The following is a 27882-nucleotide window of genomic DNA, read 5'->3' as shown; positions in this document are numbered from 1 at the left end:
TAGTATTTTTTTAAAAACCAATTTGAGAGGCAGAAAGAGGGATAAAGACAGACAGGCAGGTAGAAAATACTCTAATCTGTCAGTTTAGTCCCTAAATGCCTACAACAGCTGAAGTTGGGCTAAGTTGGAGCCAGGAGCCATGGAATGCAAGATTAGTCTCCCATGTGGGTCACAGGAACACAAATACTTGAGCCATCAGTGCTGTTTCCCAGAGTCTGCTTTAGCGGGAACCTAGAATCAGGAGTTGGACCTGGGAATCAAACCCAGGCACTCCAGTATGGGATACGGTTGTCTTAACTGCTACACTAAATCTGATTCTTTAATATTCTATTTCTTTTTTTTTAAACTTTTATTTAATGAATATAAATTTCCAAAGTACAGCTTATGGGTTACAATGGCTTCCCCCTCCCAAAACTTCCCTCCCACCCACAACCCTCCCCTTTCCCGTTCCCTCTCCCCTTCCAATCACATCAAGGTGGCATGTACCAATGCCATCTCATTAGTCCAAGTGATCAATTTCAGTTCACAATCGATGGCTCTGATAGATCTAATATTCTATATCTTAAGATGGATGATGAGTGTATATTATGTATATATGAAATTATACTCCTGTGCATATTTTTAATAATTTAGAAAGTTTAAGAGGAAAATAGAAAAATAGTTTGAAATTTTTACCAATAACCATCATATTTTATTAAAGTAGATAGATGCTGTTCTAATTCCTACTCAAATTTTTATATATGGGGAAAATTTTTATGGGCTATTTTAACTCTGCTTTTTTAAGAGTTAATAATTTTAGAAGTTCTCTTTCTTGGTTACTATATAATGTCTCATACTAATTGTGTAGAGGTGATCAACTTATATAGAATTAGGAAGTCTATCAGGCTTTATTTCACAAGCAACATGAAACCAATGATATTTCTCAAATCAAATCTCAATATGAGGGGATTGGCATTGTGGCATAGCAGGTTAACCCCCAACTTGGGACAACTGCATGTCATATTAGAGTGTCTGGGATTGAGTCCTGACTCTGATTCTGATCCAGCTTCCTGCTAAGGCACCTGGGAGACAGCAGATGATGACTCAAGTATTTGGGTCCCAACCACTCATGTGGAAAACATGATTGGAGTGAATGGCTCATAACTTAAACTGGCCCAGCCCCAGCTGTTGTGGGCACTCAGGGAATGAACCAGCTGATAGATGATGTTTGTCTGCCTTCCTCCCTCTCCCTCTCCCTCTCCCTCTCCCTCTCCCTCTCCCTCTCCCTTTCTCTCTCTCTCTCTCTCTCTCTCTCTCTCTGTCCTTTCCCTCTTTGTCACTCTTCCTTTCAAGTAAATAAGTAAATATTTTTTAAAGTCAATATGAGACAAGTTCATAGATTTGTGTCCATATTTTGCTATTATAGAAATAGAAAGTCAGGATGGGCTTCCCAGCAGAAATGCTCACCAGTGCTCTGCTTGCCACTGTGCCTCAGTACTTCTCCCTGGCCACCTACCACATGGCCAGCTTAGACCTGGACCTCACTCTGTGTTTCAACAACATTCCCCAAAGCACCCACCCATTTATAATATCTTTGTTCAGTTCCTAGTTAGGGAGAGGGGGTATTGTATGGAATTGCTCACTGTAACCCCAGAGGATTATGATTTCTGTTGCAAGAATTTGGCATTAGGTCTGGAAGATGGGGCATCCATTAAAATTGCAGTTAATGGTACTGTGCTCAGGGCAAGCCCCAGGAATCAAAGGCACTGGTAGAGGCACATGGCATGGAAGAGATGGAAACTCTTTGTGTCACACACTGGCATGCCTTTCTGCTCATGAATTTGTTATTTTTATGATAACTACTTTGACCTGCCAGAAGCTCTTCTATGTGTCAGGGTGGTGGACTCCTTAACAAACAGAACAGTGATCAAAAAGCATTTGATTTTTGAGAGGATGTAGCTACTGGTCTACAACACAATTTTAAAATGTCAGCTTTTAAGGAAAACTGTTGATCATACTTTCCAGAAATAAAGAGAGAGGGAGAGGGAGAGAGAGAGAGAGAGGGGAGAGAGAGAGATCCAGGCATATATTTACATAGTTGTCTCGAATCTAAGAAAGCATCCTGAACAGCTCAAGAATGCTAGGAAAATTCTTTTGTTAATTACCAGTTCTCACAGTGATTATCATGGACTTCTCTGCAAATATATCCTTGAGAATAATTTTGAAGATTGTGTTGACATCGTGATTTTAAATGCACTAAAACCTGGTTTCTTTTCCCATTCGCCAAGTCAGAGGTCTTTCCAGACACTCACGAATGAAGGGGAGCCAGAGGTGCTGCCATTTCTGGCTAATCCTGGTGGTTCTCCCAAGGGAACATTGTTTACCTTTATGAACTTCTGAAGGAAATGTCTGGCAAACCTGAACCCATGGTTGTTTACTTTGGGGACAGCATGCAGTTAGAGTTTTTCCAGCCCATTGCTGTGGGAATCAAGAGACAGTTTCTCCTGGAGAAACTCAGAGGAAATAGGTGAGAATCCTGAGGTGTCTGAGTCTCTTGAGAAGAAAGGAAAAAACGAGGGGCCAAAGACAAAACTTCTAAATAGTTTATCTAAAAAATGGGGCTTTTTGTCGATTCAGTCTTGGGATTGGAAAATACAGAAGACTCCTTGTTTGTTACACTGTCTTCTAAGGAATCAATACTTACAGCAGTATTGCAATACCAAGTATTGAAGCAACTGCAGAAGTACCCCATAGACTATACATTTAAAAGATTCTTCTCAAACAATCCAAAAACATCTGGATACTATCCATTGGTTTGTTAGACCATTGGCAGTGGACCAACAGTCTTAACGAATGAGACACTGCCAGCCAAATAGATTATCTTTACTGAAAAATAAAATACCATATATGCAGCAAGTGCAATATAAAAAATGTTCATTTTCAAAAAACACTGTGCATGTATGGAGGAACAAACTTTAATAAAAATCAACCAAGAAATTAATATTTGTTTATTGATCTCCTTTTTACATACATCATTATGATATTTAAAAGCTGTCAATAAAATGTAATAATATAGGAGTGAAATGGACATTTTGAGATTCAGTGATTGTTTAGAGCCCTTGTCTCCACTGTTGAGGAACAGTGTTTTTTTTCTTCTTAGTATTTGTCTAACTCTTTACTTAGTGTGTGGTCAATCTTACAAGTATAAAGTAACTGAAAATAGAGCTTTTAAAAAAATAAAAGAGTGGGAATAGGAGAGGGAGTAAGGAAGAAGCATGGAAGCGTAGGCTGGAGGAGGGGTAGGGTGGGAAGTATCACTATGTTCCTAAATCTGTATATATAAATTCATGCAATTTGTAGACATTAAATAAAATAAAAAAAAAACTGTCATTAAAGTCTCAGTGCCCTATAATTAAAAAAGCACCTTGGTGATATTTTTAAACCAACAATTCTGAGACCAGAATTCACATGTGGGGATAAACACACATACACACATTTACACAGAGTGTTGGTCCCAGACCAGTAGCACAGTGTAGCATAGAATAGCAGGGAAGAACTGAGAACTTGATAATGAATATTTGTGGGCCCCATTACAAACCTGCTAAATCAGAAACTCTGGGAGAGGGGTCCAGCGATCTATGTTTTAAGAAGACCTGCAAGTGACTCTGTTTCACTCTATGGTTTGAGAACCACTGGACAGAACATATCCTTCAGATATTGGTTTCATTGGTCTTGGTAGATAGTAGCTGAGAATTGATATGTATTTTTATATGCCCCAGCGAAGAGCAGCCAGAATTGAGAATAACTGATCTGTGCCAATTTCTTCAATTTATATCCAAGAACTTTGAGTCCAGTGAGGTTAATTACTTTTCCAAGCTATTAGGTTTCTTGCTATTCTGTGTTTTCCAAAGCAAGGAAATAAAGAAGCATGATTTATTCTGAGAGCATACAGCCAATATGGGACATAGTATCAAGGCCACTAACTCAACCTCTGATGTCACCCATTAGGTTCCCCTACCCCAATAATGTTAAAAGCTATTTAACTCATTGTTAATAACTTTAAGGCATGCACTGTCAATAGGATTAAAAATTGGTTGTTAGTACGAAAAAGCAGTCCTGGATAATACATTGCACTGTGGACTTCCAACACTCAACACTACTCAACAAACTCTTATTCCTTGTTACTAGTTTCCATAATTTGGGAGGGAAACTCTAATATTTAAAGTTATTAATTAAATTTGATTTCAATTTTTAAAAAAATGAAAGTTAGGATTGAAGAAGTCTGAGGACTACAGCTCTTGTACATTTAAGAATTGCCCAAAGCCTACAAACATATGCAGTATGTTGGAAAAGAAGGAATCTTTAAAAATGCACTAGTTCCTTCTCCTACTTTCACAGAGAAGAAAACTGATTCTAAGAGTTAAATTAGTTATAAATTTACTCAATGAGTTGTGGAAAGCCAGTATAGAACACAACTTTCCTCTTAACCTATTGCCCAGTATTACAATAAAGTGATTAAATATTACAATACGGTGATTAAGTTTGGGCTGTTGAGTCAGAGATATTGCATTTAGGTTACAAATCTCCCAGTTACCAACTAGCACCTTGAGCACATGCAAGTACTTAACCACTCAGTATCTTAAAATAGGGACAATATTTATTTTTCCACAATGTTTTATGAGGCTTAAATTAGACCATATCCAATATAGTATCTTTTATACTTTTTGACTCTCACTAAGTGCTAGGTAAAAGGTAGTTTTGGATATTTTTCATCATAAAGAAATATTAAATGTTAAATAAATATTTTATCCTAATTGTATATTATACAATGTTTTTATGAACCCAAACATCATGTAATATGTATAAATATGTACATTTTGTCTGTTAAAACTTAGATATAATACACAATTAAAAATAAATACATAGCAAGGAAGTAGTAATCCTACCCCTTTGAGTTTTCAGTGTTATTATGAGAATAGAAAGAATTTATCAATCCCACCTTTCTGATGGCATTTCTGCCTTATCATGAACAGCCTCTAGACAGACCTACAATTCTGGCCTTCTGATGGGTTTGTCCCTGCCCTCTGATTGTTAGCTGTTATTCTGCTCACCTGCATTGTGCTTAAACGACAGCACTTTGACCACTTTGACAAGTTTTTCAGGTCTTTCTCTCTTGGAGCCCCCTCCTGACTGCAGCTGCGGGAGGTTTCCAACTTAAATAAATCTTGCTTTGCTCAAAAGAATAGAAAGCAAGAAAGCAAGCAAGAAAGCAAGAAAGCAAGCAAGCAAGAAAGAAAGTGGCCATTGACGTGCAGTGGCTTGAGCCACTGCATGGAATACCTTCATCCCATGTTGGAGTACCTGGGATTGAGTCCTGCCTCTGCTTCAGATGCAGCTTCCTGCTGATTTGCACTCTGAAAGGCAGCAGGTGATGACTCAAGCGCTTGGGTTCCTGTCACCCATGTAGGTGACTGGGATTGAGTTCAAGGCTCCTGTCTTTGGCCTGGCTTAGCTCTAGCTTCTGAATCAGAGGATGGAGGATCTCCATCTCTCTCTCTCTCTCTCTCTCTCTTTCTCTCTCTCTCTCTCTCTCTCCTTTTTTTCTTGTCACTCTGGCCTTTCAAATACATACACAAACCTTTTAAAAATACATAAAAGGAAGACAGAATCTTTGCCAGTGGGAAATCAAAGACTTTCAGCAGAGATGTGACTAAACTTATTAAGGCTTTGGAAAAAACAGCTTTGGTGACAACTGAGACTGGATTTTCAGGGAAAGGACTGAGGCAGAGGGGCAGGAATTTAGCATAGTGGTTAAGATGCCAGGTAGGATGTCTGCATGCTGCATTGGAATTCCTACATTCAATATCTGGCTCCTTCCTGATGCCTGACCATTGCAGGCACTGGGGAGTAAACCAGAGCATGGAAGCTCTGCTGTCTGTAGGCACCTCTCTCTCTCTCTCTCTCTCTCTCTCTCTTTCTGTCTCCATCTCTATCACAAATAAATTAAAAGACTGAGAGAGTCTCCTTTAAAAGATTGCTAAATTCTCCCAGTAAAAGACAGGGACATACTAACTAGCTACTGGCCATCCTGTGTGAAGAGAGAAAGAATCTGCTTATCTGAAATAATCACCCCTCCCCCCATCTCCTGCTGTACTGGAGGGTGGCTCTTCAGACATCTCTGTCATCACCTGCTCCTTCACTGCATTGTTTGTGATCATCTTAAGGAAGATATTGTGCCTCTATATTCTTTACTCCTACAAATGGACATTTTATTCACACTTTAAAAATCTGTTATGTAAATGAATGAGCATTTTATTACCAGTTGGAGTGTGAAAGTGTGTGTGTGTGTGTGTGTTGGGAGGTTGATGATGATGAGTCACCAGAAAACATAATAATCAGGTGTACACTTTGATAAAATAGATGGTTAGCAATGCCATGGTGATCAAGTTAGATAAAAGGGAATTCAGCTTGACATCTGATGAATTTACTGGTGATGGGTTGATGACAATGATATAAAGTACAGAGGGCTTTGATGGAAAATGGTGCCCCAAGAATTTATAAAGTTACAAACTGTCATCGATGCATATTGTGAAATGCTAGGAACCATACAACAGAATGAATTTTCTCTGCATGACCAAAAGTATTTGCCTGAAGATTCACACCAACAAAGACATGATTCCAGTTATGAGTGCAACTGTGGTTTTGGGCATCTCCCCCACCATCAGCAACCTGTTAATCTATAAAAATACAGAACAGAGGGAATGAGCAAAATCTTTCTCTTTTCAGTTATAAAACTGTATGTAAATGTTAAAGAGAACTTATTTGTGTAAAATAATTATCTCTATTTAAAATAATTGCACTAAAATTGAAAATTCAAGAGAGGAGAAATAAAATTCAAGAAAATTCAAGAGAGGAGGAATAAACATGTTTTTATTTTGTTTTTTGACAGGCAGAGTTAGACAGTGAGAGAGAGAGACAGAGAAAAAGGTATTCCTTCCATTGGTTAACCCCCTAAATGGCCGCTATGGCCGGCGCACTGTGCCAATCCAAAGCCAGGAGCCAGGTGCTTCCTCTTGGTCTCCCATGTGGGTGCAGGGCCCAAGCACTTGGGCCATCCTCCACTGCACTCCCTGGCCACAGCAGAGAGCTGGACTGGAAGAGGAGCAACCGGGACAGAATCCGGCACCCCAACCGGGACTAGAACCTGGGGTGCCGGTGCCGAGGCGGAGGATTATCCTAGTGAGCCGTGGCACCAGCTAGAATAAATGTAGCATTTCATATTTATGTCTAGATACTAGAGAATAACAATTTTAGCTGTTTTTACAAACTACAATGTTAAATACCAGTAAAATGAACAATAGAGTAAATAGCATTGACAATTGGAAAAATTAAAATAAAGAGATAAAAAGAATAGTTCTTATAACAAAGAATAAAGAATTATCTAGAAAGAAAAAATGGGGGTGGGACAAAATAAAAACAATCCAGGAACAATAGAACAAAGTGACAGAGAAAAGATTCAATGTTTGTTTTAAGAAAAGTACAAATGGGTTAAATGTTTCTAATTAAGAAACAACATGGAACCTTTTATATAGAGTTAAAACCAATATCCTCATATAGGATGTACAGATAACACCCAAAATGCTACCGAAAAATAACATAAAATGTTAGTAGGTAAGTAAAGAGAATGCAAGTTGGCAAGTTATGATCAGATAAAAAAATAATTTGGGATTAAAATATGTTAACCCTGGGGTTGAAGTGATACACTATTCTGAAAAAGAGCTCAGATTGTGACAGAGATAACAATTCAATGAACACGAGTGAATTGACTGCATCCTAGTGAGATACATAATGGGGAAATGCTGATTGAAAGCAACATAAAGTGATAAACTGAAGAGCTTTTTAACTTTTTGAATATTTATTTGAGGGAGTGTTCCCATCTGATGATTCACTCTTCAAATCCCTGAATGGTTGGGCCTGGGCCAGCTGAAGTCGGGAGGCTAAGGAACTGGTGTACATAGCAAATTGTTAGCTATCAATAGTGGCATCAAAAGCAGTCTATCAAACTCAATTCATTCTTACTTGTAATTCCCAACTTGTAATTCTAAATATATTGCATATATGTATCTCATTTCCCTAAACTCTGTAATAGCCAATAGTTCTATCCATGCTTTCTGCTGTTGCTTCTTCCTCTTCATCATCTTCCTCTTTAAGATTTACTTATTTATTTGAAAGGTAGAATTACAGAGAAAGAGGAAGGACAGGAAGAGGTCTTCTTTCCCATAGTTCACTCCCCAAATGGCCACAATGGCTAGGGCTGGGCCAGGAGGAAGCCAGAAGCCTGGAACTCCATCCAGGTCTTCTCTCTTCCACTCCTTTCCCAGACACATTAGCAGTAGAACTGCCGGGACTTAATGGGTACTCACATGGGATGCCTACCCTGAAGGTAACAGCTTATCCTGCTGTGCCACAACACAACCACCAATCTCACTTTCAAATTAAGAAAATCAAGATTTCAAATATTCAAGTCACGTGTGCAAAAATCACACTGACCTCTTTATTCCAAATCCTGTGCTTGTGCTTACAAGTTTATTGTCATAGTTTCTGAGTACATATTTAATATGCATTAAACATTGCAAAACAGTTGTTTAGTTACCTATTCACAATGTCTGCCATTTTTCAATTGATTAGTTGAAAAGATTTCATAATGACTCTTTCAGTTCTTGTATTTGTTCTCTTCATGTAGATAATTCTTAGCCATTAATGTGATATTTAACACTTTGCTAAAAAGTAGATTCTTGATAAGGTGTTGCTTTAGAGTTTACGGTGCAATAAAATGAGGGTTAAAATTTTTTAATCACTACTCTTTATATTGAGTGGTTCTAAAATGAAATGATGTACCTTCTGATACTTTATACTTCTACATTTCACATAAAGCTGCCAATAGAGAATCTTATTCTATTCACTAGACTTACCACTTTACTTTTGTGTTCAGCACAAACGATGTTCTTTAGTACTTTTCATCGATTGCCAACTTCAAGCACTATTTCATCCATTATTATTGCTTTCTTTCTCATCTTCATTACATTTTCGTTGGCGATTGCCAATTTTCTACCATTGCTAAAAATGTTAGTGGCTCACACAATAAAATAATGACTTTAAGTGAAGGCTCTAACTGAGCATGTGAGTGGGAAATTAAGACTTTGAGCGGTTATACCTAAAGAAAGTTAACCAACAGCTAAAAAATGAATTGCTAAATTATAGTATGTTGGTTGTTCAATTATTGAAAATAACTATGAAAACCAAGTCAAGCCCTTAGAATAATGGTAGAATCAACGTAGGGAAAGTGTACATGTGAGAACCAGATCAACCAGACTCAATGTAATTCCAGTTAGGAACATGGTTTTCTTTTTTATCAATACTCTGATAATAGAACTGTATGCAAGGATGGAAGATAGCAAGAAAAGTCTGAGTGAATCTTAGAGCAGCTGCTCAAAGTTGATGGACCAAAGGAATAAATTAGGGCAATCAAATCAAAACCAGATACAGCCACATAACTAAGGGAGTGACACAGCCAATGGCTATGCTGTGGAAGCAAAGCAATAACGTGTTGCTGGCCTGAAAGCAACAGTTGTCCCCAACAGCGGCATGTCTGATTCTGTACTTTCAGCTGTACTGGAGAGACATTGTTCAGACACCTGAGGATCCACGTGCTGCTGTGCAGAGCTGGTCCTTTGACTTAAAAAGGAAAGGATCAATTTTGGTGATGTACATTAAAATGTGCTCAAATTGCTGTGTCCAGAGGATTCTAGAAGCCCAAGTGAGACTGTGTCACGTTGGAAGACTGCAAACGACGCCCTCTGCGCTCTGCATCTCTGTTCACAGCAGCAGTGATTTTATTTGCTCCTTTGATTTGTACTGTGATGCCAGCAAATCAGCAAGCTGCCAAGGCAGCCCACAGCCATTCACACTGGCCCTGTTCTCTTCATCCAAAAGGAACAGTGCACAAAACCAGACACCCCAAACTGTTTGTTTTCTCTTCTACTTATACCACCAGGGATGGGGGGATTTAAATTGACTTCTATGACTTCTAATTGGTCATTGTCTGAATGTAATTATTATAAATCTGTCAGATAAATGCCTCAAAAATACACTGGAAACACTAGTCATATCTTGATAGGGATTTAAGGTACCAGATTAGAGGACTGAAGTAGTATTATTTTGAGAGAGGGACACTTATGTCATCAGAGTTAGTTTAAAACAAAATCTTTTCAAGTTGGGGCATTAACCATGCCCTCTTATGCTTTCAAGTATTTTTTATATTCCCTTTCTTTGATGTTTTTCTACTCTGGTACATTCAAGGTAGACTTTTCCCTGGCCCCTCACTCTGTAAATAACAATGCCCATTATTTTCTAAGGTAGTTCTCTAGCTAACACCCATTTATCCATTGCCTGACTCATTATAAATAGTTCAGTTTTACATGCCTGCCAGAAAGAAAGACAAACAGGCACGCATTCTGTAACTCAGTATATTTTCTTAAGCCTTGCCGGGATTTCAGGCCCACATGGTATCCTTTCATGTATTATTTTACTTACTCACCCAGTATTTTGCTGCATAATTCAAAATCACATACTTTCAGGTACCCATGTGAGAATTCTGGCATTACTGTCACATAAACCAAACACTCGTTAAGGGAAACTTTTGCTCTCTGGTAGATAAATATGATTTTTAAAAACTCCTTGGATTTAAAAAAAAAAATCCAACAAAGTGACTCTTGATTTTTTGTTCCAGGAATGCTGTAAAACAGGTTCAGCAAACCTTTTCTGTTAAGGCCCAGAGAGTAAATATTTTTGCCTTCATGGGTCATACAATCTCTGTTTCAACAATTCAACTCTGCTTCTATGGAGCTCAAAAGCAGCCACACAAATGAATGGGTGTGACTATGTTCCAATAATGCTGTATTTTTTTTTAAAGATTTTTATTTATTTACTTGAGAAGTAGAGTTACAGACAGTGAGAGGGAGAGACAGAAAGGTCTTCCTTCTTCTGGTTCACTCCCCAGAAGGCCTCAACAGCTGCAACTGTGCCAATCTGAAGCCAGGAGCAAGGAGCTTCCTTTGGGTCTCCCACACAGCTACAGGGGCCCAAACACTTGAGCCATCTTTTACTGCTTTCCCTGGCCATAGCAGAGAACTGGATTGGAAGAGGAGCAGCTGGGACTAGAACCAGTATCCATATGGGATGTCAGAGCCGTAGGCAGAGGATAACCTATTGTGCCACAGCGCCAACACCAATACTTTATTTATAGATGTTGAAATTTGAATTTTGTTTCATTTTTGTAAGTCACAAAAATAATTCTTTTTTTATATTTTTCCAATCATTAAAAATATAAAAGCCATACATAGCTCTCAGGCTCTACGTATGAAGGACCCTTATGGGGGAGAGGGACAAGAAACTAGGCCTGGGCAGATATCAGGGGCTTCTTAAGAGGTTAGATGTTCCCCAGGGTCCAGCGGGCACGTTCTCTGGGAAGGAAAAGTCTATCCCCTTTAGAGAACCTCTAGGCATGCCCAGAGCAGAGCTGCCACTCCCCTTCGGAGAGTCTCAGTACTCTCCTCAGCATTCTCCTCAGCTGGTTCCCTCAGCACTCTCCTCAGCATTCTCTTCAGCTGGTTCCCTCAGCACTCTCCTCAGCACTCTCCGGTATGCTAATTGTCCCTCCGAACCGGCCAATCCCATATGCTAATTTGTTGACTATATAACCTGTGTGAAACTGCCGCTCAGGGCTCCTCACCGCCTTAGGTGGGGGCCCGTTTGCGCAAACGTACAATAAATACCTCATGCTTTTTGCATCAACTGGTCTGGAGTCTGGATTTTTGGGCGTCCTCTCGAGCAAGTGGGCATCTCTACAACTGAGAGGTCCAACACGTAAATGGGCATCAGGGCCATATTTGGTCCATATGCTATGGTTTGCTGTCCCTGGATATGTGAATGTGAGTTTTCTCAATTAAACAAAGTATCTGCTCCATAAAGCACCAGTAAAACCACACCATAGCTACACGGAAAATGTATTCATATATATTTTTTTGCTATAAAAAAGCTGTAAGAGTACCAATAAATCTCTGAAGACTAACAGTTGATGCTTTCAGCATCTAAATAAATGCTGAGTGTGTGTGGCTTCAATTAATCATTAGGCAACATTCACAGATTATATATCCAGTGACTTTATTATGGTGAAGAGGTTTTGGAATTAAACTTTTCTGAAGTTATGTGCAGCTCGGGTAATTTAGTAAGGAGGGAAAATTATGTGTCAATAAATCAGCTACTTTCACCTTCCTGCACTCCCACATCCAATAATTTTGATTTTAGGGGAAGAGATTCTTCATTTTACTGTTGGCAACTTTCTTTTGACTTGGTCATATAATTAAGCCATCAGGGAGAGTGAGTTGTTCAACGCAAGACTCATAACTTGACTATGGCATGATCACCCTAATTGTTTCTGTGAATGATAATTTGCAATTCATTTGTAATTTTTCAGCTGGTCTCAGAGTTCAGGGCCAACAGGCATATTTCTAGATTTGAAGGGATAATCATTTCTGAAAACATTTCCAGGCTACTGCAATATGGTTCAAGATATTATATCGAAAAACAAGTCCATCCTGAATCACACCAGCACAACTCATGATTGTTATTATATAAACAATGAGACCATTTGGAGAAAACAGACTCCTTGAAGTAAAGTCATTTGTCTTGAAATGAAGTTTATTCAACACAACATTCATCTTTGCTCTGTTCCTGAGAGCAAAGAAATGGATATTTGGAACTTGAACTAAACAGGGATGAGTACACATTTCCTGATAATAGTTTTGATCGAGTGTCACTTGGCAAACCTAGATGGGCTGTGAGTCTCTAGTATTTGTCACTGGCTCTTTAACAACTGATAAACAATCATGCATTTTTCTCCTCTCGTTTTCTCTATCTTAAGATTATAAATCATTTCTTAGTCCTGAGGTTTTATATTTTTTTCAGAACCAACTCTGATAATATTATTGCTCTATTCCAAAACTTAATTCAATGGCCAGTTGGTCAGGTGTTTCAATAACTTGATTATCTCAATTAACCATCTTCAGTCTTCACAATATTCTTCCTTAGCAGGGGGAGAGAGAGAGAGAGAGAGAGAGGTCTTCCATCCGCTGGTTCACTCCCCAACTGGCCACAATGGCTGAAGATGTGCCGATCGGAAGCCAGAAGCCAGAAGATTCTTCAGGGTCTCCCTCACGGGTGCAGGGGCCCAAGGCTTTGGGCCATCTTCTACTGCTTTCCCAGGCCATAGCAGAGACCTGCATCAGAAGTGGAGCAGCTGGGACTAGAACCAGCACCCATATGGTATGCCAGCACTGCAGGTGGCAGCTTTACCCACTATGCCATAGCATTGGCCCCTATTTATGAATTTGTAAAACTTCAATTATTCTCTTCTTTTCTCGGTGAAACAGTTATCCACAGATGGCTTTATAATTGATTTGTTGATAGACAGGCCTCCTTTTTCTTTAAGACTACAGCCCATGAGTCACAGGTATCTCCAGGTCTGATGCTTTGCATACATTAAATAGGCATTATTTATAGAGTGTGGAAAGATCTATCATTTCAGCACTCACTGTCATCACTAAAGGGCTAAATCCTGATTCTAGATCATGTGTTTCCAGAGACTGCCAAGGAGAGAAACAATAGTACTTTGTATGTAGCTTTAATTAAACCAAAACATTTGATGGACTCGGGGTAGAATTTGGGAGGAAAAGAGAAAAATGCCAGTTATTTTTTATATGTAAGAGCTAGAGACTGGAAGTCCTTTTTCTTTAGATGCCATTTTAGGTAAAGGATTACAATCTCGGCTGGCACTGCAGCTCACTAGGCTAATTCTCTGCCTGCGGCGCCAGCACTCCGGGTTCTAGTCCTGGTCGGGGTGCCGGATTCTGTCCCAGTTGCCCCTCTTCCAGTCCAGCTCTCTGCTGTGGCCCGGGAAGGCAGTGGAGAATGGCCCAAGTCCTTGGGCCCTGCACCCACATGGGAGACCAGGAGGAAGCACCTGGCTCCTGGCTTCGGACCGGCGCAGTGCGCCGGCCACAGTGCGCTGACTGTAGCAGCCATTTGGGGGGTGAACCAATGGAAGGTAGACCTTTCTCTCTGTCTCTCTCTCTCTCTCACTAACTCTGCCTGTCAAAATAAAAGGATTACAATCTTTTTGTATGTATGTGTATGTGTATGTGTATGTGTGCATGCAGGGAATGGGGAGGGTTGAGTTACTTTGTTTTGGTTAAGTACAGTTAAGGAAAAGCCCAAAGCCTAAATGGAGATTGCAGTTTTGTGGAGATTCTAAAATTTCTTGCCAGGAGGAGGAAAACATTTTCACTGAAGAGAAAAGAACTGTCTTGAAGAAAAACTGTGGAGGGAGCTCAGCCAGAGCTGAAGGGGAGATAGTAGGAGGGCACGCCACTCTCACACTCGATCTTCACCAGAAGGCTGAAGAGTGATAGAGAGCACTTCATTGGGCACAGTTCTTCAGAGAACTGGATTACTGTGACAACCGAGAGCCTGGAAGCTTTGAAAACGTTGAGCTACTACTTTGATGTTTATAATGGCGTTCTCACAATGGCCCATCAACCACATCTGTGAGTCTGTGTGAAGATTCATAGCCAGAGATAATGGACAATAGGAGCAGGAGCTGGAAAATAAGACAGAGACATTGACGATGCACTGCAGCCAACAGACTCGTTCTGCCCAGTCTCCTAAGGGAGACCATTTGCTATTGAGTCCTCTGAAGAGGGTGACATTGTGCTATCGAGGAAAAAGACATGCGGGCCTTAAAAGCTGATGCGAGGAGCAGGCAATCAGCCTAGCTGTGAAAATGTCAGTTAAGAAGTCTGTGATTCTTATCAAAGTACCTGCATTTGTCACCTGCCTATGGCTCCTGACCCAACTTCCTGATAATGCAGATCTTGAGAGGCAATGATACTGGCTCAAGTATTTGGGTTCCTGCCTCCGTGTTGGGTACCAGAAGTAAGATCCTGACTCCTGCCTTTGGCCTGGCCTAGCACCAACTTTGGTGGGCTTTTGAAAAGTAGATGAGCTAATGTGACTGCTCTTTCTTCCCCTCAAAAAATGAATAAATAATCTTAAAAATGATATGAAATCATCTTGTAGACATAGGCCAGCAAATACAGTTACTTAACAAGTTTTACTAAATAAAATTTTTCAAATTCTGAGTGATAATTCTCACTTCAGCGTGCTTACCACATATCTCCATCTACCATGCTAAAATAGACTATTAAAGGCATATTTAAGACAGTTTGCAGCTTAAAAGCAAGAAATACACAAACCCATCCAAGAATACAAACTCTGACAATTTTGACATTTATAAAGTAAATGTTACACCCTACTTCATCTGAAACTTTGCACAAAGTATTCTTAGTACTAGGAAGACAAGTACTATAATGACTACTTGTGATCTATGGATTTACTGTCTACTCCCCATTACCTGCACACAGAAAGATTTGTGTGTGCTTGTGTCTTGGTGAGCAAGAGTGTGTTTGGCCACCAGCAAAGAGGGACTTCATCTCCTACCTCAGGCCCGGACCTATAGTTCCAAGGAACAAGACATCTATTTAGCTACCAGTATAGGTTAAACAGGCTGGGTTCCAGTATATCTTCCATCACTGAAACACCCCAGAGTTGCCAGGAAGAGGATGTCAACACTCTAGTGTCCCATCTCCAATACCATTTTTATTTTTCAAAATTCTAGCCCCATTAGATACCTTTGAATTTCAATCATATTAAAATTATCTCCTTCCACTAGACCAAGAAAAACAATGAAATGTTTTGCTTTATATGAGAAGAGATGATTATCAGGACTTTGGCCAATTCCCAAGACTACCAAATATTCTTTATTTTTCTTGTCACGAGGCATTTGATGTTAAAGAAATCTATCAGTCAGACCTGTTGGTGTATTCCAACATACTTTTGATTTTAATTAGTGTCATTATAGGCTGTGTATGTGTATATGTGTATCTTTCCTCTAATTTTCTTTTCCTGTTTTTATTTTGACCATGCTTCTCAGGAGACTCATGTGTTTCTTTTCTTATTGGCACAATATCCCATACTGTGAATATTCTCTTCATAGTTGAAAAAGAAATTTTTAATCCAGTCATGTCAACATGTTACCATAAGGCTTTTTAAAGAAAGGGTGGTAGGGGCTGGCGCCATGGCTCACTAGGTTAATCCTCCGCCTATGGCACTGGCATCCCATATGGGCACTGATTCTAGTCGCGGTTGCTCCTCTTCCAGTCCAGTTCTCTGCTGTGGCCCAGGAAAGCAGTGGAGGATGGCCCAGGTGCTTGGGCCCCTGCACCGCTGTGGGAGACCCAGAAGAAGCAGCTGGCTCCTGGTTTCGGATTGGCGTGGCTCCAGTCAGTCGTGGCCATTTGGGGAGTGAACTAATGGAAGGAAGACCTTTGTCTCTCTCTCTCTCTCACTGTCTGAAATTTTATCAAATAAACAAATAATAAAAAAAGAAAGGGTGGTTTCGGGGGGCCAGAGAAGCATAAGAACAATGTGGATGGTTGATTTTGCAGTCTTTTCTTCTATGCCAAAATTATATATATATATATATATATATATTTTTTTTTTTTTTTTCCCAGCACAGGAGAAAAACAGGTTCGGGTTGCAACGGTACATGTGGGCACCTGAACTCCCTTTAATAGCAAGGGTACTGTGCAGTGTGTGCTCTAGGGGGTAGGATGACCTTCCTGTACAGTATGTGACATACTACTAGAAACAGAGCAGTCACATCCCTTATCTTGCTTTCCCTGGACTAATATTTTTGGATGAGATTATTAAGTAAGCTGTGTACAATGATAGGGCATTGGGTCCAACCACTTCCCAATTGCTAGTTTAGATGACAGGCTGTGATGAGCACAGGGGCATTTTCAGTGTGCATCCCTTGTGTCTCAAGCCACCTTTAGAAATGTTGTCCTTACAAGGAGCGCTGACACATGAGGGATGGGGAGAAATACCAGCAAATCCTTGGACTTTCTCCCTCAGGAGCACGATTATGGTGGTGCAAAGGAGGAGGGACTTCATAGCTTGCGTTTTCATTGTCTTTTTGTGGCCCTCCAGCAGGGCACTTGACCTCCGCTAGCAGCTTCTGGAGAGCCGGGGCTAAAGAGTCCTTCAGTCATTTCTGGTTTGGCTTTCATGAGAAAGAAGACATAGTCACCACTGATGCTACAATTACCAAAGGACAGTGACTAAGGCTTGGAGAAATAAGCAAAGTTTCTCTGCTATCTTGTATGTGTCAGTACATGTACTTGTAAGTAGAGCAATATATATATATATATATATATATATATATATATATATATGCAGATACATCCCCAGGGGATTTTGTCCAGGTTTGCAATTTCAATTTAGACTAGAAGAAAAACTTAGTAGCATATGAGAGAAAAGATTGTGGGAGTGGAGAAAAGTTATCTTGTTAATAACACTGGGGAGTAAGGACATTTTCTTAACTGGGAACATAGAGGAAAATTAGGAGATCTTGGAAAGTGTTAATTAAACTCTCACAATTGTAATAAAGGGAATTTTTTCAGATTCATTTTATTTATTTGAAAGACAGAGTTACAGAAGCATAGGTAGAGACAGATCTTCCCTCTGTTGGGTCATACCCCAAATAGCTCCAATGGCTGAAGCCAGGAGTCTGGAGCTCCATCTAGGTTTCCCATATGGCTGGCAGGAGTTTCCAGTGCTTTCCAGGCATGGTAGTAGGCAGCTAAATCAGAAATGGAGCAGCCAAGACTTGAACTGGGTACCTTAAAATATATTAGCATTACAGGCAGTGGCTTAATCAGCTAAGCGATGACACCAGCCCCAAGATCTTAATGCTTAACCAAATATATTCTTCAGGATAACTGAAACAAATAATAAAATATTACTGGTGGATGACCTTAGGGACCAGTGTTAACCACTGTTACGCCATCTCCCAGTACTGGACATCAGTCTAGGTAGGTTTAGTGGATGTTTTGGAGATTTGAGCTGCATGTTAATTTATAAATCCACATGGCTACTATTGTGTTGTGAATGCTCCATATACTATCAACCAGCTTCCCAAGTGAATTCATGATTCTGACATAACCAGATTTTCTTTTCTTCATGTGACCACAGATTAGACCACAGATAAAGAAAAATATTTCCAACAAGCCCAGTAAGAATGCATTGTTGGAAGAGTATTACTATTTTTATGAGAAAGCTTCTGTAGCTTGATGGGACTATTCTAGGGTAAAGAAAAAGAAAAAAATAATGTGTAATTTGGATAAACTCAATTCTAAGAAGAAACACAGTCCTTTTATTTGTGATACGGGAGCATGTGATAGGAATTGATTTCATGGTTTTCCATGTCATTCAAAATAGAAAAATAAACATGAATATTCATTAAGATAATTATCTGGTGGTACTGGTAATGGTGTTTATTTAGCAGATGAAAATAGAATTTCAGGCTTGCAAATACAAGAGTCAGAATTCTAGAACATTAGAGCTCAAAGAGAATTTGGGGAGAATTTTAACCATAGTTAAACCCAGGGAAGTCAAATGACATTCAAGTTCATATAGCTCTTGGCGAGCTGGCCCAGATGTGTGATTAGAGCCCACTATTCAAACACAGGGTGTGCAGATGATCAAACATCTACATTTTCATTGGCAGCTTCTAAATTAAAGGCAGTGATTAGAAACACAAAGCTAAAATAAGTTACCTGAAGAGCTGTGGACTTTTCTAGACCAATTACTGGCAACTATATACAGTTTCATATGAAAAGAGATTGAAACTGGTATCTAAATTGAACATTTTAAAATTTTATTTCCTTTAAAAAAATAGTTGATTAAATAACTACTTGTGGAAGACTGGATTTTCCAAAGATGTAGTCTCACATTTCAGATGTTCTCACAATATGACTTTGCCACTCTCGTGCATGAGTGGGATCAATGTTCCCACCTTTCCTACTCCTTGTCTTAATTCCTTTCCTTATCTAACCTACACTTGGTGGTTCTTTGAGACTGGAAAATGGTGCACTCTGTAACTTTTGAGGCGAGGTCATACTGCGTTCCCTCTATTTTGGGATACTTGCTCATGGGATTCAGTCCCTTCCTCTGGAGGGAAGTCATTCTAAGTGTTCCTCCTAGAAGCTCTAGATGCAGTTCCATCAAGTAGCCATGAGTGTAAGAGAAATGTTTTAGGTTAATCCTGCAGCCACCCCATCTGACCGACGTACATGAGATTCTCCAAATAAGATCTGCCTAGCCAATCTGAGGTTCTCTGCCACACACAACGAAATAAAAATAAACGATTATTGTCATTTAAGTGATTAACTTGATTTTTCATGAAGCAATATATGAGAACACTACTCCTAAAAACAACAACAACAACAACAAAAGGGTTTAAAAGGCAAAATGGGGGCCGGCACTGTGGCACAGTGGGTAAAGCCGCCGCCAGCAGTGCTGGCATCCCATATGGATGCTTGTTCTAGTCCCAGCTGCTCCTCTTCCAATCCAGCTCTCTGCTATGGCCTGGGAAGGCAGTGGAGGATGGCCCAGGTTCTTGGGCCCCTGCACTAGCACGGGAGACCTGGAGGAGGCTCCTGGCTCCTGGCTTCAGATCGACGCAGCTCCAACCGTTGTGGCCTTCTGGGGAGTGAACCAGCAGATGGAAGACTTCCCTCTGCTTCTAACTCTCTGTAACTCTGCCTTTCAAATAAATAAATAAATCTTTGAAAAAAAGGCAAAACGACTTTGGACTCCATCAGGCTGATATTCTAAAATGTGAACTGTCAGCGAAACTCCTAATGTTCCAGCAAAATATATAAATATCTGAACATATAATGGAGATAACATTTTCTAAGATTAAACTGGAAGTTATGTAAACTCAGATATGACTGCACACACATCTTTGTATTTGCAAAGATGGCCTTATGGATCTTTTCCACCTAACTTCTAACTTCTGTCATCCTGTCTTGGTTGTGTGGGTGTTCAGTTTGCTGAAAAAGCCATATTTCAGAACAGCTTTCTTTCAGAAATGATGTTTTTTTAAGTTAAGGGGGAAAAAAGCTTGCCACACTGTAGAAGTGGCAGCTATAAAAATAGATTTAAAAATAAATTGAAAATTCGTAACAATTGTGCTGCAAAAGATGCATTGAGATTGAATTACCAAGTAAAATGAAGAAAGTGGGATTTGATTAAGTGAATAAGCTGAAGTATTTACAATATAGTACTATGTTGGAAATGTCTGGATATACTGCAAAAGAAATGGAGAAAACACTATGTTAACAGGGTTAGCACTGAGTTGGCGTAAGGTATGAACTGAGGAAGCGTGATTTTACAAGAAAAGGCAGAGGTCAGAGAGATGGATTAATTCCTAATTCGAATAGAGAGAACACTAAAATCTGTGCTTTAAAAATTCAGAGAAATAGGGATGACATATGTCAAAAAAGTTTTGTAGAAAGATACTAAGGTATAAAACCAAAAGATTGGATCAGTTTGTATAAAATAAAAATACTTTCCTCCCCTCTCCCTTCATCCCATCCTCATTGTCCTCAGACACACATCAACTCTACACATTTTTAAAGAGCAGAAGTGATTCCATATTCCTCACTACATCTGCACAATTTACAATAATTTACTGGCTTCTGAACTATTCATCATCGTGTGAGGGCCTCACTGAAGTTCCTCAACAAATAAGCATTTCTGCTCACTTAGTATCTATTCAATGTGATAGGGATATAGAGGTATAAAGCCTAGATAAGCAGATTTTCCTTAATTGAGGAGATGAAATTAAACCAATAAAAAATAATGAGTCCTGGAAAAGGAAAGAATAGACTGAGAGATGAAGTCATTCTTTTTTAATGAAGATTTATTTATTTGAAATAAAAAAGGGCAGAGTTGAGAGAGAGAGAGAGAGAGAGGGAGGGAGGGATGGAGGGGGGGGGGAGGGAGAGAGAGAGAGAAAGCGAATATATTTTGCATGTACTAGTTCCCTCTCCAAATTGCCACAATGTTGGACCAGGCTAAAGCCAGGAGCCTGGAGCTCCATCTGCTTGTCTCATGTGTGTGGAAGGGGCCCAAACATTTGCACCATCTCCTGCTTCCTTCCTAGGTACATTAGCAGGGAGTTGGATCAGAAGAAGAGCAACTGGTACTCAAACCATTTCCCATGTGGGCTGCAGTTTCACAGGCAGTGCCTTAACCCACTACACCACAATGTCAGTCCCTAGGAAATCATTCTTGACAAGCATCTTACTCTATGCTTGGTGCATAGTGGGTGCTCAAGAAGAACCCACTGAAAACTTGAGCAAGCATGACAAAGTATCTGCAAGGGGACATAAAATTGTGACAGGGAGTAGTCCAGCCCGGCTAGAGATGTGCAGGCAAGGTTTTTCCCAAAGTGGCCTGGAAGGAAGGCAATGCATTCATTTTCTGTGGTAGAGAAATGGAAATCAATAAAGCTGCCTGATAGTCAAGAGAAATTACTCTGACAGCAGAATCTGAGCTGGAACAGAAAGAAACTCAAGTGAGGTAGCATCAATTTCAATTATTCCCTGCCTTGGCAGGCTTGTTGTGAATGTTTGCCCTTTGTGCTTAGCAGAGTAAAACAACTGCAAGCCAGATGGGTGTTGCAGTGAGGGGAAGTTGTTTCAAGAATATTCTGAAGCACAGCTGGTGCTAGCACTGTGGAGAGTCCATACGGGTAGGGCATGCTGAGATGTGGGCATTCAGTTTGAACCAAAACTTCTAGAACAAATCTTCTGGGCAGGCATACAATAGATAGTCTTAGAACACAAAAGATGGACCACACTATAATTATTGCAGAACATTTGCAAGAATTATACCATCTTTATGTCATGATGAGTACAAAGAACCAGGTTTTCTTGCCAGAAGAGATAGGCAGCTAAATCCATGTCTTTGCCTGAGACACAGAGAATATACCTCACTGAACAACAAACAACACGTTTGATAAAGTAATTACTATACTAGAAGTTGTACATCTTTGTTGATTCACCAAATGTCTGTTAGTGGAGATGAGAACTCATTTCACTGGAAAAACAGCAAGGTGTTGTGGAATGGACTCAACACAGAATGATTGGGTTTGAGTATACCACCAACCAGTCCTGTAGCATTGGGAATGTTATTTAAATTCTCCATGCCTCCATTTCATCATCTGAAGATGAAGATAATCCTAGAAGTCTTCAGATAGGATTGAGATTAAACGTTATCAATTGCATATGAAATACTTAACATAGCACTTGGCTCGTGGGAAGTGATCAATAAATATCAACTACTCTTATTACTGAATTAACTTTGTCTTTTTCTGTTTCTTTTTGCCAAAGAAGACACTGATTATTACTAACAAATTTTCTATGGTAGGATGTCAGAAGCATTTTAAGTGGTTTAGTGTAAGTAACACCATGAATTACTTGATGGCATTCAAATGGTATTCCATTCTCAAATCCTTCTGGTAAAGAGAACAGAATTCTTATTTTTCTGGAACAAAGCTTCTAAAAAAATGCACTCAGTTGAACAAAAGAGAATCACAAATGAATTAGTAGTGTTTTGCTTTTCCTGCCCGAGAAAGCCTGAAAAATCATTGTCCTTTCCATCTGGAAGGACCTCTAAAAGGGGACAGACCACACAACAACACGGAGATGTCTGCACCTGAAGTACAAGAATCACAGCAGAAAAGGATGGTGACTGACGGGAGGCTTGGGATACTGTTTTGATTATCCAGTTATTTTCTATGTAAAAGCCACTTGTGTTTTGGAGTAGGCCTTTTCATCTGAAAAGCACTTCATCTTGTTGTGTTTCCAAAGATTTAAATGGAAATTGTTGCTTTTGGGAAACAGCCATAAACAGAAACTCGACTGTGTTTAAGAGGCTCAATCCATTTGCCTCCTAATGCCAGTAAGTCCCTCCCTTGTGTTGCAGGCTTGGCTGCCTCCAGAATCTAATAGCAATCAAATAATTGTAGAAATAATCAGGTCTTCAAAGCGTTGCATAAACACTATGTGCCAAATACATTGTACAGCCACATACAAGGATACTCAGGTGGAAACCTCAACAACAACGTTGCAATGTAGGCACCACTTTTCTCCTTTCACAGCTATAGAAACTGAGGCTATAGGATTAAGCCTCTTGTTCAGGGTCACACAACCACAAAAAGAAGGATGGGCACAGTCGGGCTTCTTGTTTCCTTTCGATTATTTATTTTTTTATTTTTATTTTTATTTTTATTTTTTGACTTTTTTTTTTAATTTTTTTTTTTTTGACAGGCAGAGAGGACAGTGAGAGAGAGAGACAGAGAGAAAGGTCTTCCTTTGCCGTTGGTTCACCCTCTAATGGCCGCCGCGGTAGCGCGCTGCAGCCGGCGCACCGCGCTGTTCTGAAGGCAGGAGCCAGGTGCTTATCCTGGTCTCCCATGGGGTGCAGGGCCCAAGCACTTGGGCCATCCTCCACTGCACTCCCTGGCCACAGCAGAGAGCTGGCCTGGAAGAGGGGCAACCGGGACAGGATCGGTGCCCCGACCGGGACTAGAACCCGGTGTGCCGGCGCCGCAAGGCGGAGGATTAGCCTGTTGATCCACGGCGCCGGCCTCATTTCGATTATTAACTGGCAGCCTCGGTGAACGTTGCTCAAACCCTTGCACTCATAATGATAGAAAACTTAATAGAAGCGCAGGCACAGCCTTCAGGGACTCCTACCTCAACCTGGATAACTTAAAACAAGATTCAAAACAACATTGAGTATATCACCATGCTTTGTGCTGCTCGAATGTCAGTGATAGTCATGTGAATTGGCCTGATTCATTCTAGTTACATAAATTCAGTGCAAAGCCAGTATTGGGGGGGGGGGGGGGGGGGCAGGGTGTGTGTCTTTTTTATTTGGTATTGCTTTGATATGGCACTCCAATTTTCTTGACATCATTGTATTCTAGGTATGTCGTTGATACAAAATGAAATTACTCTTCTTGCCAAATTTCTTAGAACGTTCAGCAGAAAGTAAATCTTGTTTTATTTACAACACTGTTAAACTAAAAATGAATATCTGATTAAAAAAAATCAGTGATCTCAAACATTACCCTTGGAGACACCTTTCTGAGAAAGAGCATCAGATTTACAGCTATTTTATTACGTGTTTGTGTGTTACTAACAAGAAACTCTTCTTTCCCAGATACATTGTTTGTTTACTGGTTTGAAATTCTAAAAATATACTGTTTCTTGGCTGATGGGATAAAAATAAAACAAAAATTGGAAATAAGGCTCATATGGCTGTGAGCTTCTCAGCTGAGCAAAGTTGAAAAAACTATATGGTAATACAACTGGCTCCTTCTTCATTTCACCAACAGATGCTTTAAAAAACTCTAGGACCACACACAGAGGTAGAACAGGAGAGATTTCCAATAGTTTGGGTAACTCAAGGGTTTGCTTTGATGGTATTACATGGCATCTAGATATGTTCATTATTTCATTTTTGTTTCTTCATACAACTCTCTGCAAGACTCAGGTTTTTATTTAGCACATAATGATACTAAGAAAAACTGATCATTTATTAAAGATAAATTATGACCCATAAGCTGTACTTTGGAAATTTATATTCATTAAATAAAAGTTTAATAAATGAAAAAAAAGATAAGTTATGACCTTAAATGGTTATAATATTACAGACTATGCTTACTGATAATAAAGCATTTATGTTAGGAAGGAAAAACATAAAAATGAATAATCATGTTTGGGAATTGGGAAATAATCATTGTAATACAAGTTCAGAAAGGAAATCATACCAGATTAAGTAATATTTCAAGTTGAATGATATTAAAAATATGAGATTTAATAACTTTTAATATGTTGCTAAATCATTAGCTAGAAGGTTTTTAATGTAGTAATAAGTAATTGTTAAGTAATTGTTTACTTAATAATAAAGGAAATATATTTCCTAATTGTATATTGTATTTTAAAATATACTTTCTTTATTGTATATTTAACATGTTTTGAAATATGTATACAATGTATAAAGTATACACTAGGCCAATTAATAAATGCATCACCTCTCTTAGCATTTTATTGTGATAAGGATACTTAAAATCTACTCAAATAGTGATTTTCAAGAACACAACACATTGCTATTAACTACAGTCATTGTATTGTATAATCTCTTGAAATCATTCCTGCTGGCCAGCGCCGTGGCTCACTAGGCTAATCCTCCGCCTGCAGCGCCGGCACACCAGGTTCTAGTCCCAGTTGGGGCGCCGGATTCTGTCCCAGTTGCTCCTCTTCCAGTCCAGCTCTCTGCTGTGGCCAGGGAGTGCAGTGGAGGATGTCCCAAGTGCTTGGGCCCTGCACCCGCATGGGAGACCAGGAGGAAGCACCTGGCTCCTGGCTTCAGATCGGCGCAGCGCGCCGGCCACAGTGCACTGGCTGTAGCGGCTATTTGTGGGGTGAACCAATGGAAGGAAGACCTTTCTCTCTGTCTTTCTCTCTCACTGTCTAACTCTTCCTGTCAAAAAAAAAAAAAAAAGAAAAAGAAAAAGAAATCATTCCTGCTAACTGAAATTTCATATTCTGTGACAAATATCTCCCAAATTGATATACCTTAACCCCTGGCAACTACAATTATACTCTCTGCTTCTATGAGTCCAACTTTTTAACATTCCATATGAGAGATCACACAGTGTTTGTTTTTCTGTGCCTGGATTACCTCATTTAACATGACTTTCAGAGTCATCCATATTATTGTAAAGGACAGTTTTCATTCATTTTTTAGGCTGAATAGTGTTCTATGTTTATATGTCATATTTCATTTGTCCATTCATCCAAGAATGGACATGTAGATTGGTTCCTTATAATGGCTATTGTGAATAGTATTACAATAAAGATGAAAGTGCAATTCTCTCTTTGATATTTTGATTTCATTTCCTTTGGCTACATACTCAGTAGTGGGATGGCTGGATCATGTGGTAGCTATATTTTTAGGTTTTTTTTTGAGGAACTGCACTGTTTCCCATAATAGTTGTACTAATTTACATTACCACCAACAGTGTGCAGTGGGAATTTTCTCTCTACATCCCTGCTAGCACTTGCTATTTTTTGTATTTTTGATAATAGCCAATCTAGCTAGAATAAGGTAATATCTCATCATAGCTGTGATTTATATTTGCCTGATGATTAGTTGAGTATTTTTTCTGGTACCTCCTACCCATTTGTATGTCCTTTTTTGAGAAATGTATGTTTAGATCTACTGCCCATTTTTAATTTTTAAGGAATTTAACACATTAGATTCTCAGGGTCACAGCAAATGTATAAATACTACTACAAACTTCTAATAAATTCTCACATTAATGGGATACTAATACAAGAGAAGAGCTTCAATGTAGTTCATGGAAATAATTATCAGAATACAATGGTATTTCCCTTCCTCTCTTTCTGCCTTCCTTTCTCTCTCTCTTTCATTTTAAAAATTTTTGAGACAACATATTTTAATTCATAGTCAAAAACTGAATGCTAAATCAAGAAGTCATCAAGTAAAAAATACCCATAGTTCACCAGGAATATAGGCAAGGTCTACAACAATAATCAAACAAAAAGTTGGCCGGTGCTGTGGCTCACTAGGCTAATCCTCTGCCTGCGGTGCTGGTACCACAGGTTCTAGTCCCGGTTGGGGCGCCGGTTCTGTCCTGGTTGCTCCTCTTCCAGTCCAGCTCTCTGCTGTGGCCCGGGAAGGCAGTGGAGGATGGCCCAAGTGCTTGGGCCCTGCACCAGCATGGGAGACCAAGGGGAGGCACCTGGCTCCTGGCTTCGGATCAGCGCAGTGCACCGGCTGTGGCGGCCATTTGGGGGGTGAACCAATGGAGGGAAGACTTTTTTCTCTATCTTTCTCTCTCACTGTCTAACTCTGCCTGTCAAAAAAAAAAGTTGTCCATTTGATTCATCTACAGTAAACTCTTTAAAAAACACTAATCAGTAAAACTATAGTAGTATTTTCATGCATACTAATACAAATAAAATATGTGATAGCGGTCTTTGTGGGTCTGACCTATTTCACTTAGCATAGTGACCTTCAGTTACATCCATTTTGTTGCAAATGTCAGATTTTCATTCTTTTTTTATGGTTCAGTAATATTCCATCATGTAAACTGAATTACTTAGCTGTTTTTATTCACCTTTTCATCTTTTTTATTTTAACTAATATAAAGAGAACATATTTCATATATTTCACAGGCACAGTTCTCAGAAGACAACCAGGCTTCACTCTTTTTACCTCTCCCTCTCTCAATTCCCCTCCTTCCTTAACTTCTCCTTTATGTTAATTTTTGCAAAGATATACATTCAATCTACTCTAAAATCACAAGCTTAATTAAATACTAATCATAATATTGAACAAGAAATAAGCAGTAGGACCAAAGCTCCTCAGGAGTATAAACAAGACTAAAAATAATATCATAAGATGTCTGCTACATTCTTATACATTTCTTGTATTCTACATTAACTGCCACATATCCGAGAACACATGATATTTGTCTTTTTAAGACTTGCTTATTTCACTCAGCATAATGATTTCCAGTTATAATCATTTGTTATGAAAGACAGGGTTTCAATCCTTTTTATGGCTGAGTAATATTCCATAGTGTATATATACCACATTTTCTTTATCCTCTCATCCGTCAATAGACATCAGTACAATCAGAGATGAAAAAGTAAATGTAACAAGAGATACCAGACAAAAAAAGAATTATTAGGAAGTACTACAAAGAGCTGTATGCCAACAAATTCGGAAACCTATAAGAAATGGATAGATTCCTAGACACACACAATCTACAAAAAT

The 27882-nt window shown here is 39.3% G+C and overlaps 1 pseudogene; it reads left to right on the top strand.

Annotated features, from left to right (window-relative positions):
• Positions 1 to 1420: 1420 nt before the first annotated feature.
• Positions 1421 to 27882, top strand: part of LOC133756568 (5'-nucleotidase domain-containing protein 1-like) — a 60153-nt pseudogene continuing 33691 nt past the window's right edge.

The sequence above is a fragment of the Lepus europaeus genome, chromosome 3 (genome assembly GCF_033115175.1).
Source record: "Lepus europaeus isolate LE1 chromosome 3, mLepTim1.pri, whole genome shotgun sequence".
NCBI classification, from domain to species: Eukaryota; Metazoa; Chordata; class Mammalia; order Lagomorpha; family Leporidae; genus Lepus; species Lepus europaeus.
Note: the sequence above shows the minus strand (reverse complement) of the source record. Positions and strands in the feature narration are given on the sequence as shown.